Raw genomic sequence first — 13,015 nt, forward strand, 5'->3', positions numbered from 1 at the left:
CAATTGACTCAAATGATGTCAATTAGCCTATCAGAAGCTTCTAAAGCCATGACATAATTTTTTGGAATTTTCCAAGCTGTTTAAAGGCACAGTCAACTTAGTATATGTAAACTTCTGACCCATTGGAATTGTGATACAGTGAATTATAAGTGAAATAACCTGTCTGTAAACAATTGTTAGAAAAATGACTTGCCATGCACAAAGAAGATGTCCTAACTGACTTGCCAAAACTATAGTTTGTCAACAAGAAATTTGTGGAGTGGTTGAAAAATGAGTTTTAATGACTCCAACCTAAGTGTATGTAAACTTCCGACTTCAACTGTACATGTAGGTAGAGGTAAAGTGACTATGCATGGATAATAAACAGAGAGTAGCATCAGCGTAAAAATGGGGTTGGGCGGCACTGCAAATAGTCATTTCGGGTAGCCATTTGATTAGCTGTTCAGGAGTCTTATGGCTTGGGGGTAGAAGCTGTTAAGAAACCTTTTGGACCTAGACTTGGCGCTCTGGTACAGCTTGCCGTGCGGTAGCAGAGAGAACAGTTTATGACTTGGGGCCTTTCTCTGACACCGCCTGGTACAGAGGTCCTGTATGTCAGGAAGCTTGGCCCCAGTGATGTACTGGGCCATACGCACTACCCTCTGTAGTGCCTTGAGGTCGGAGGCCGGGCAGTTGCATATCAGGCGGTGATGCAACCAGTCAGGATGCTCTCAATGGTGCAGCTGTAGAACATTTTGAGCATCTGAGGACCCATGCCAAATCTTTTCAGTCTCTTGAGGGGGAATAGGCATTATCATGCCGTCTTCACGGCTGTCTTGGTGTGTTTGGACCATAATAGTTTGTTGGGGATGTGGACACCAAGGAACTTGAAGCTCTCAAGCTGCTCCACTACAGCCCCGTCGATGAGAATGGGGACGTGCTCTGTCATCCCTTTCCTGTAGTCCACAATCATCTCTTTTGTCTTGATCTTATTGAGGGAGAGTTGGTTATCCTGGCATCGCCCTGCCAGGTCTCTGACCTCCTCCCTATAGGCTGTGTCATCGTTGTCGGTGATCAGGCCTACCACTGTTGTGTCATTGGCAAACTTAATGATGGTGTTGGACTCATGCCTGGTTATGTAGTCATAGATGAACAGGGAGTAGAGAATGGGACAAAGCATGCACGCCTGAGGGGCCCCCGTGTTGAGGATCAGCGTGGCAGATGTGTTGTGGCCTACACTTACCTCCTGGGGGCGGCCCGTCAGGAAATCCAGGATCCAGTTGCAGAGAGAGGGGTTTAGTCCCCGGGTCCTTAGCTTAGTGATGAGCTTTGTGGGCACTATGGTGTTGAATGCTGAGCTGTGGTCAATGAACAGCATTCTCACATAGGTGTTATTTTGTCCAGGTGGGAAAGGGCAGTGTGGAGTGCAATAGCGATTGCATCATCTGTGGATCTGTTGGGGCAGTATGCAAATTGGAGTGGGTCTAGGGTTTCTGGGATGATGGTGTTGATGTGAGCCATGACCAGCCTTTCAAAGCACTTCATGGCTACAGACGTGAGTACTACGGGTCGGTAGTCATTTACACAGGTTACCTTGGTGTTCTTGGGCACAGGGACTATGGTGGCCTGCTTGAAATGGTCAGGAACAGGTTGAAAATGTCAGCGAAGACACTTGCCAGTTGGTCAGCGCATGCTCAGAGTACACATCCTTGTGATCCGTCTGGCCTTGCAACCTTGTGAATATTGACCTGTTTAAAGGTCTTACTCACATCAGCTATGGAGTGTGATCACACAGTTGTATGGAACAGTTGATGCGCTCATGCATGCTTCAGTGTTGCTTGCCTCGAAGCGAGCAAAGAAGTTATTGAGCTCATCTGGTAGGTTCGTGTCACTGGGCAGCTCGCAGCTGTGCTTCCCTTTGTAGTCCATAGTAGTTTGCAAGCCCTCCCACATCTGATGAGCGTCGGAGCCGGTGTAGTATGATTCAATCTTAGTCCCGTATTGACACTTTGCCTGTTTGATGGTTCGTCGGAGGGCATAGCGGGATTTCTTATAAGTGTCCGGGTTAGGGTCCCGCTCCTTGAAAGCAGCAGCTCTACCCTTTAGCTTAGTACGGATGTTGGCTGTAATCCATGGCTTCTGGTTGGGATATGTACTGTCACTGTGGGGACGATGTCATCGATGCACTTATTGATGAAGCCAATCCGGGAACATATTCCAGTCTGTGCTAGCAAAACAGTCCGGTAGCTTAGCATTAGTTTTTGCTTGTAAGCCGGAATCAGGAAGATAGAGTTATGGTCAGATTTGCCAAATGGACGGCGAGGGAGAGCTTTGTATGCATCTCTGTGTGTGGAGTAAAGGTGGTCTAGAGTTTTTTTCCTCTGGTTGCACAAATAAACATGCTGGTAGAAATGAGGTAAAATGGATTTAAGTTTCCCTGCATTAAAGTCCCCGGCCATTAGGAGCGCCACCTCAGGATTAGCATTTTCTTGTTTGCTTATGGCCTTATACAGCTCGTTGAGTGCTGTCTTAGTGCTAGCATTGGTTTGTGGTGGTAAATAGACAGCTATGAAAAATATAGATGAAAAATCTCTTGGGAAATAGTGTGGTCTACAGCTTATCATGAGTTACTCTATCTCAGGCGAGCAAAACCTCCAGACTTCCTTAATATTAGATTTGGTGGACCAGCTGTTATTTACAAATAGACACAGACCGCCACCCCTTGTCTTACCGGAGGCAGCTGTTCTGTCTTTTTGATGGACCGAAAACCCCGCCAGCTGTACGTTATCCATGTTGTTGTTCATCGACAACTCAGTGAAACATAAGATATTACAGTTTTTAATGTCTCGTTGGTAGGATAGTCTTGATTGGAGCTCATCTATTTTGTTACCCAATGATTGCACGTTGGCTAATAGGACTGATGGTACACTAACCTGCTCTTGGCGATTCTGTCTTCATTCTCGATTCGGGGAAAAGGTATCTTAAAAATGAGAAGGTTCCTCACCATTTTAGCTGCCACACATCTAGCATTTCCCAGCATCTTTGCAGGAACAAGTCGTTTCTTTGCGATGTGGCCACACACAGAATTAGATGACAGCACGTCACACAGTGCGACCAAAACAAAGATCTACACACACGCAAGAGGCATTTCTCACACGATACAAAACATGAATTCAATATCTTTGAGTTTTCTCTGCCAATAGGAACAATGTCCCAAACATTCTCATGGCCATCTCTCTCCCACTTCACGTGTTGCCAAATTCTAATGTCCCACAGTGCTTTGCTCCTGCCTGTGTGATGTCTGGACCACCTGCCTGGGAAATCCAATCTCCAAAGCAGGATGTGTGGTGATAGTGATGACAATAAATGAGGAAAGCTCCCGCTGAGAAAAGCTTTTGTCGTCTTCCCCTAATAGAAACTTTAAACAGCAGGGCTACTGTGGCAATGGATTTACATGGTTCATGGATGATCAATGCAACAAGGAAGGCTACAAAAGTGACACTTACAATTAATGGAGATTAGAATGTATGGTTGCTGACAGAAGTCATGGTACAGTAGAAATAAGAGGCATGATTTGGAAGCACTAAAGTCTATCTTTTTTATGTATTGTCTTTATACCATGTTTCAGGTAACTTATTTTAGTGAATTTACATGTCAACTCTTTGTTTTGATCAAAATAAGCCCACAAGGACCTCTTTATATGCATGGTTTGATTGCCTGCGTATGGGACAAAGTTCAAGGGTCAGGATTAGTATAGTTCCGGTTGCAGGACCTAACATGAGCTTGAAGGCGTGTGCGAGGGCATGACTACCCTAAATCCTATTGTGGTCAATGTTAGGCTTAGGGATGGTCATTTTAACAGTAGTTATTCGAATAGTCTATGTCCACCGGCAGCAATTTCATCTCCTGGCAATGCTCTGGTGGCCAACAGCATGCTCATAACAATGTCAAAGCGAGCCAGCGAGACCTTGCCTTTCCTCGATCTGTTGTCACACTGCTTCGGGTTGTCATATCGGTTGTCATATCATCACAGATATACTTGCATAAAGTTCATATTTCAGAACTATTTTGCCTGTCCCACTCACTGGAATGAAATCGCCAATGCTGACATATGGCTCGCTTCGCCTCAAGTCGCTCGCCATCCATTGAAAATGAATGACTTCCTATATTTCGGGGAACCTTCCATCTTAGAAGGCAATGCCCTCCAAAGTGTGAGGCCACAGGTGTACTGGAGTCAACAACTGGGGCAGTTGGATGGATACAGCTCTGTTATCACCGAGAAACACGAGTGTATCTGGAGTTCAGATGTGACTGCCAACCGTACTGATCCGTGACTCTAAGCACAATTAATCCCTCGCCTGATCTCTCCAAGAAAGAAACAAAAGAGATAAAAAATAAATCCCTCAATCCTCTCCACGCTTTCATATAATACGATCTCTCGTTCTCTCATACACGTATTTAGTAGAGCAAGAGAGAGGAGGAGAAGAAGGGCAGAGAACAGAGAGAGGGATGAGGTATTTGGATGGGGGGGGGGGGTAAGAAGGGGTAGACCAAGGCAGGGGAGGTAGAGAGAGGGATGAGGTATTTGGATGGCGGGGGGGGGGGATAAGAAGGGGTAGACCAAGGCAGGGGAGGTGAGGTCAAACGTCACTGTCTCAGGCAATTTCGGTGTCAATGGCCGAACTAGGGATTACAGGTGGATTTTTATCAAGGTTCAACAAGAGATGATAGTGTTGGAGAACAAGCCTGACACAGGCAACATTTGGCATATAATGTAAAAATGATGTAATTTTCTGGTGGAGGAGACCAGATTATATAACCAGATTACAACCAGGTAAAGACGTCTTTTTTCAGGGCAACATCAAGACGTCATGGAGAGTGCTGCATTCCCCCCCCCCCCCCCCCCCCCCCCCATCCAATAATTCCAATCATATTAAGTCTCGGCCTTCATGGAGTAAGTCACACGCTTCAGGAAATAAGAGTGGCTGCCTCCTGGTAATGAAGAAATTAATTCACTGGGATAAGTAGGTGCATCGTACAATGCCCACATTCTCCCTCACAGTAGTAATCCCTATGACGTCTCTCAATAGATAATCCTTACCCCAAACGCTATCCGTATGGCATGATATTCCATATATTGCGCATCGTGGATCTATTAGGTAATGATGAAATAAACAGTCATCTATGGCATATGCCTTCCAAGAGTGATATAGTACATTATGCCATGTACACAGATCCAAACCAATCTATACAATTCTATACATTTACAGAGAGGCTATTTTAGTAGAATCCCACACACATTACCCAGCCTCTCCTGTTTAGCAGCAGACTTGTCTGCAAACACGTTCAGTCACACCCACTCAGCACAGGGCCCATAAAAGATGGCATCCTTAAACAAAAGTGAAAATGACTGGCTGGCACGCCCAAGGTCTAATTTGGGTGACAAAACCTATAGCGGGGAGAGCTGGGAGGATGGCGGAGGCGGCCCCCCCACTGACGATGCCATTCTGGTAAGTTATGATTCAGCCATCAGACTCTGCGCAGGCGGCTGTGGCTTTAATGCCTCCCTCCAGGACAGTTCTAGGAGAAGGAAAACATCATGAAAGGTAATAACCGTCATAAAGCAGCCGCTGACAGGCTAGAAACATACCATCTGTCTGTCTGTCTGTCTGTCTGTCTGTCTGTCTGTCTGTCTGTCTGTCTGTCTGTCTGTCTGTCTGTCTGTCTGTCTGTCTGTCTGTCTGTCTGTCTGTCTGTCTGTCTGTCTGTCTGTCTGTGGGAGGAGTCTCTTTCTGATGTAGTTAATGGAGATGAGACCAAGAGGTTGAACCCAGGTCTCCTGCATGCCACACAACAAGACTGAAATCAATTGTTTAGGCATTTACTCCAGGAGCAAACGCAACATACAAGTCACAGTTGCGTACACGTCCCGTCGTTGGCCATAATGGTTAGGTTTAGGCCTATGCTTGGCGGGCAAAGCTGATCAGTTGGCGTCACTGCAACCAGTTTGCAACCGTTTTTTATTTTTTACCACCGGGTGGTAGGGAGAGATGATCTGAAATAAGTAAAAGAGGGAGAAAAGTATTCTTCATCTTTGAATCCCTACCTGACCATTCTGTCACTCTCTCCAGAGATTTGAGCTAAACACACACAACCAGACAAGAATTGAAATTGACAGGCACCGGGCCGAATTACTGCTCACCCAGCTTGGTGGATAAGTTGATCAGTCACGGATGAGAAGCAGCGTGGACACACACTGATACACATGACATGTTCTGTGACTGGGACATTTGCTCATGCATGAATTGGTGAACAACTGGGTTTGGGCAATAAAATAAAACGCATCACAGCGGGCAAAACTGGATACAATCCCGTCAGTCTGACGTCTTCTGTGACATCATGGGCCAGGTTGTTCACTGGACATTGCGAGCTGGCTCTTTACCTGGCTGTAATCTGGTTACATCAGTTCAACTAAACAACCAGTTCACAACCAGAAAAATACAGCATTTTGATGTCCCATGTCAAATTTACTCAGCCTGAAGTGTCCCCACTTGCACCATCAAATAGCTAGCTTTTCGGTGGTGCCGACGGGTAGACACTTTGGGAGAGTGGTCAAGTGTGCTAGCAAGGCAAAAGTCCTGGGTTAGAGCCATGGTGTGAGCCAAATGAGGAGGAAGCGGAACTTGCTAAGCAAGCAGTGTGACGTCTGTTACACATGCATTGGAGCCATTGCTATCCAGAAGAGTGAGACGTATTCTCTGGCTCTGCTTACTCAGGGGTAGTTAGTTTGAGTTCAGTGGCAGCTCCCTGACTTTGTTTACTGCCAAGTCTCCCTCAAAAGCCCTGAAGTGAGTTGCGGTCTGCGAGTTGAAATAAATTGCCTTTTGAGAAACAGGACTACGGCATAAAAAAAGTCTGCTCTTAACGCTCAAAAAGACCATGCCAGGAGGCAGAATGCAGGAGTGCTTTTTGAGCATTAATAAACGAGTGGGCTTAAAATAAATTCTGTCTAGGTGGACAGCAAGTTCAGTTCACTTCCAAACTTTACCTAGAGTGAGTCGATGACCCTTGGTTATTTTTAATGCAGGACTCTGTAAAAAGTGCTTCATAAAAGATGCAGGTGGACGCTCAGCCGCTGTGTGCGCTTTTTACGTTGTTCCTGGGCTGGTGTTAGTGTAGACTGTTCCTGGACTGCTTTTACGCAGTGTTACTGGACTGGGGTTATTGTAGCTCATACTGAAGAGAATGTGAAGATGGATGCCTATCAATGCATGTTTTTCATCATTCAATTACATATAGTAGGCCACATCCACTCAGTACGGCCACATATAGAAACCACATTCAACCAGTAATGCTTACATTTTTCCCCCAACTTTTGACCTAACAATATCTATTCCGCTGTTAATTGTTGTCTTGACTCGAATCCAGAACCAATTTCAGTTCCAGGCTGTATATCAAATGAATACAGAGGAGCCAGGTTAGCATTCCATTTACTCTCCCTCCCTTCTCCTTCCACAGGTCCATGTCCATTCTTATAGGATACCAGGGATTGCGGATCAAGGTTGGACATGTGTTTGAGGGGTGGTGGAGTGTGACTGGTCCCTTATTTCCATATCCCAGGTAGGTAGCGCCCCCTTTCCCATTTGCACACATTCACCCAAGGTAGATCCAACATAGCAATTCTACACTACCCTGCATTCCCCCACGCCAGCTACTTTTTTAATTTGGCTACATCACATTTTTGTGAACACCGATTCCCACCATATACCAACAAGCCTTTGACAGACTACCTTGTGGTGTAAACTGGGTGGCCACGTGGAAAGCTGACCACAAACCCAGGATGCTACACTTTCACTGGTTTTCCTGGTCATGTGACGGGCCACCGCACAGTTCAATCAAATTAAACCCACTTGGTCTTTGACCAGCTGATAGGCTGAGTAATGAATATGAGTATGACACACATAACTGTAATAAACAAATAAATCAATCATGGAACCATAGGCGGGTGCACTGGCGGACTTACCATTAGGCAGAAGAGGCGATTGTCTCAGGCCTCACATTATCCAGGGGCCTCGAGAAGGAAAAAAAAAGTATGCTCCACTCAAGGCATAATAATGAATAAAAAAATTCCCGCTCAAAAACTGTCTGTTTAAACAAGATAGATTTTTTTGGTTGCATGGGCTGCGTCTCAATCCACCGCATCTGCCGATATCGCCCTTCCTCATCTGCGGTGGAAGGTGGCATAGCTACAGCGGTGTTTGTCAGACCAGGAGACATCTCGAAAATGGATCTTTTCACAAAAACATCTGTAGCGTCTGAACAGTTTGGAGAGATGAGACTCTCGTGAACATGATGGTGTTCTACGTTTTTTTCTCTACGACCCCCACAAGACTCACGAGACTCGTCCGAAAGTAACCCTGTACAGGTGAATAGGGCTTTTCCACATCAAAGGTATACAGGCAATTCCACGTTTCTTTCCAACCTGAGCTTTCTTACACTATATATAAACAAAAGTACGTGAACACCCCTTCAAATTAGTGGATTCGGCAATTTCAGTCACACCCGTTGCTGACAGGTGTATAAAACCGAGCACACATTCATGCCATCTCCATACACAAACATTGGCAGTAGAATGGTCTTACTGAAGAGCTCAATGACTTTCAACTTGTCACCTTCATAGGATGCCACCTTTCCAACAAGTCAGTTCATCAAATTTCTGCCCTGCTAGCCTGTTGGGTCTAGGGGGCAGCATTTGCACGTCTGGATAAAAAAAATGTACCCGATTTAATCTGGTTACTAATCCTACCCAGTAACTAGAATATGCATATACTTATTATATATGGATAGAAAACACTCTAAAGTTTCCAAAACTGTTTGAATGGTGTCTGTGAGTATAACAGAACTCATTTGGCAGGCAAAACCCTGAGACATTTTCTGACAGGAAGTGGATACCTGATGTGTTGTATTGACTTTAAACCTCTCCCATTGAAAAACACAGGGGTTTAGGAATATTTTGGCACTTCCTATTGCTTCCACTAGATGTCACCAGCCTTTACAAAGTGTTTTGAGTCTTCTGGAGGGAGATCTGACCGAACAAGAGCCATGGAACGGTGATGTCCCATTAGACACCTGGCGCGCTACTTCATGTTGGGTACCCTCGTTCCAATACGTTATAAAAGGCTATGCATTCGTCCACCTTGAATATTATTCATGTTCTGGTTAAAAAAGGCCCTAATGATTTATGCTATACAACGTTTGACATGTTTGAACGAACGGAAATATATTTTTTCCCCTCGTTCATGACGAGAAGTCCGGCTGGCTTACATCATGTGCTAACGAGACGGAGATTTTTGGACATAAATGATGAGCTTTTTTGAACAAAACTACATTCGTTATGGACCTGTGATACCTGGAAGTGACATCTGATGAAGAGAATCAAAGGTAATGGATTATTTACATAGTATTTTCGATTTTAGATCTCCCCAACATGACGTCTAGTCTGTATCGCAACGCGTATTTTTCTGGGCACAGTGCTCAGATTATTGCAAAGTGTGATTTCCCAGTAAGGTTATTTTTAAATCTGGCAAGTTGATTGCGTTCAAAAGATGTAAATCTATAATTCTTTAAATGACAATATAATATTTTACCAATGTTTTCTAATTTTAATTATTTAATTTGTGACGCTGACTTGACTGCCGGTTATTGGAGGGAAACGATTTCCTCAACATCAATGCCATAGTAAAACGCTGTTTTTGTATATAAATATGAACTTGATAGAACTAAAAATGCATGCATTGTCTAACATAATGTCCTAGGAGTGTCATCTGATGGAGATTGTAAAAGGTTAGTGTATCATTTTAGCTGGTTTTATGGTTTTGGTGACCCTGTCTTTGACTTGACAAAACATTACACACAACTCTTGTAAATGTACTGTCCTAACATACTCTAAATTTATGCTTTCGCCGTAAAACCTTTTTGAAATCGTAAAACGTGGTTAGATTAAGGAGATGTTTATCTTTCAAATGGTGTAACATAGTTGTATTTTTGAAAAATTTGAATTTTGACATTTATTTGGATTCAAATTTGCCGCTCTTGAAATGCACCTGCTGTTGATGGAGTGCACCACAGGTGGCACGCTAGCGTCCCACCTAGCCCCAAGAGGCTAGAGCTTCTCCGGTCAACTGTAAATGCTGTTAATGTGAAGTGGAAACGTCGAGGCGCAACAACAGCTCAGCCGCGAATTGTTAGGCCACACAAGCTCCCAGAATGGGGCAGCCTCGTGTTGAAGTGCGTAGTCCTCGGTTGCAACACTCACTAACGAGTTCCTAACAGCCAATGGAAGCAACGTCAGCACAAGAACTGTTCGTCGGGAGCTAAGATCCCCAATGCGCAATACCAAGGGTCGGCTTGAGTGATGTAAAGTTCGCCGCCATTGGACTCTGGAACAGTGGGAACGCGTTTTCTGGAGTGATGAATCACACTTCACCATCATGTTGGACTACAAATCTGAGTTTGGCGGATGCAAGGAAAACTCTACCTGCCTGAATGCATAGTGCCAACTGTAAAGTTTGGTGGAGGAGGTCCGCTGTCTCCCATCGGCAATATTTTGATTGGATGCTACGTTTCAAGAACCCTCCCCACATGCCCGTTGGTGCTACACATTTTGCAGAGTGTGGTTCCTGGAGGAAAATCTTAATTCTGTTTGTCAGAAGTGTGCTCTATACACAAAATCGACATACATCAACATATTTTGATGGGGCTTTAATAAGTTATTTCCCAGCCATCCTCACCATAGACTGTAAAAAGAATCGTCATGCACTGTTGCACCTACGACAGTAATCTAGTGAGCACTATTTGAGCTCCGCCCAAGCAAGGCATTTGATCGGTTTGACGTGTAGCGAGGCGTCACTGATCCCCACACCGATTTAGCTATTTTTCTGTCATGAACTTCCCCACGCTTACTCGTATTAGGGAAGCCTGGTTCTCGACGAGGCTAGATTAGTAGAAACAAATCCCCGGGCCCTTAAGTAAAAAGACAGGTGCTGATGATAATACTGCCATCGTTGTCGAGACAGAGGACATGTATGTGAAGCCCATGTATCTGATGCTGTCTGGACAAAAAGAGTATGGCATGTCATACAATTTTTTGGGCCAGACAGCATGCGATACATGGGCTACATACACTGAGTGAACAAAACATTAAGAACACCTTCTAAATATTGAGTTGACTCCTGATGCTTCCCACAGTTTTGTCAAGTTGGCTGCATGTCCAGTGGGAGGTGGACCATTCTTGTTACACGAGGGAAAATGTTGAGCATAAAAAAAACAGCAGCGTTGCATTTATTGACACAAACCGGTGTGCCTGGCACCGAACTCCCACACCCCATTCAAAGGCACTTAAATATTTTGTCTTGTCCATTCACCCTCTTAATGGCACATACATCAATTTCTCAATTGTCTCAAGGCTTAAAAATCCTTCTTTAACCTGTCTCCTCCCCTACACCGATTGAAGTGGATTTAACAAGTGACATCAATAAGGCATTATTGCTTTCACCTGGATTCACCTGGTCAGTCTGTCATGGAAAGAGCAGGTGTTCTTAATGTTTTGTACACTCAGTGTATAGTAAGACAGAGGGGCGCTGTTTCGTTCGGTGAGACATTTTCAGCCACCAGAGAATTAAATGAAATTTGGCAGGTGCACAGTGCATTGTTTAGATGTTGCAATTATTTTGGATGAGCGTGTGAAGGTAACCTACTTTTTGAAGTGATTTGTTTGGCAATCAGATTAAAACATCTTGACTGGTTGTGTTCATGGCACATTAAAAGGCAATACATTTTTTACAGATAAATTATGTATTTACTATAAAACCCATGAAAAAATGTTCTTGCATGCGTTTGAGGCCTTCAAATCACTAAGTCTGCCCTGGGGCGGGTAGTTGAGAGAGAAATCTCTAATGAAATGAAATGTTGTTGGAGCCTGGATCGTGTTCATTAGGGCACACCATAGCAAAACGTTTTGCAACGGTAAACTAGAACTCCCCATTTCACTCTGCTTCATACTTTACTCTTCAGTTTCCTGCCTTGAGAACATGACCCTTGTGTAGCTGCTATTTCCTGGCTCCTTCGTAGTTTTTGCTTGCATTGTTCCCCACAATTGTAATAAAGTGCATAATACATTTTATTCGTAACTGACTATATGCAGATTGTTCTGGGGCACTCATTCAAACAGGACCACAGTGTTGCCAGGTTCATGATTCTCACATACATTAGGGATGCTCTTTCTTTGGGCAGCTGGCAGACTATTCTTTTTTATGGTGTTTGAAAATGCAATTTGAAAAATTGGCGAGTGGAAATAATTAATTGTTTGCAGAGCAAGTGTTGGCAACAAAGTAGATTATTATTCCAATAGCTTTAGGGTTACCTTAGGGTAGGTTTAGATGAACAATTAGGGGCGGTTAAGTGTATTTTAGAGTTATTCCATCTGTACTGCAATGTCATTTCCCCCTTCTCGTCATTAGACAGTTTATGGGCAGATTGAAATTGCATAGTTTGGCCATTCCCATTCCAACCATATTCAATGACAATGTCTTGGAGAGGAGAAACTTCAGGGTATGTCAGTTTTAATATTGTTAACAACTGATAAAACACAAACATTCTGAGTAAACCCGCAGGGTGGTTTTCGTTTAGCTGCAATCGAGTTGGGGCCTTCCGTCCTCCCCCACCCTTCCGATAGATTATCAGAAGGACATGACGTCCCCACAGCCCAGTTTGGACATTGTCATTGAATATGGTTGGAATGGGAATGGCCAAACTATGCAAACTACTTTGAAGAATCTCAAATATGAAATACATTTTGATTTGTTTAACACTTTTTTGGTTACTACATGATTCCATATGTGTTATTTCATAGTTTTGATGTCTTCACTATTATTTTACATTGTAGAAAAAAATGTAAATAAAGAAAAACTCTGGAATGAGTAGGTGTGTCCAAACGTTTGACTGGTACTGAATATGTCACAGGCATATGTCACGAGTG

The sequence above is a fragment of the Salmo salar genome, chromosome 19 (genome assembly GCF_965601325.2).
Source record: "Salmo salar chromosome 19, fSalSal1, whole genome shotgun sequence".
Taxonomy (NCBI): domain Eukaryota; kingdom Metazoa; phylum Chordata; class Actinopteri; order Salmoniformes; family Salmonidae; genus Salmo; species Salmo salar.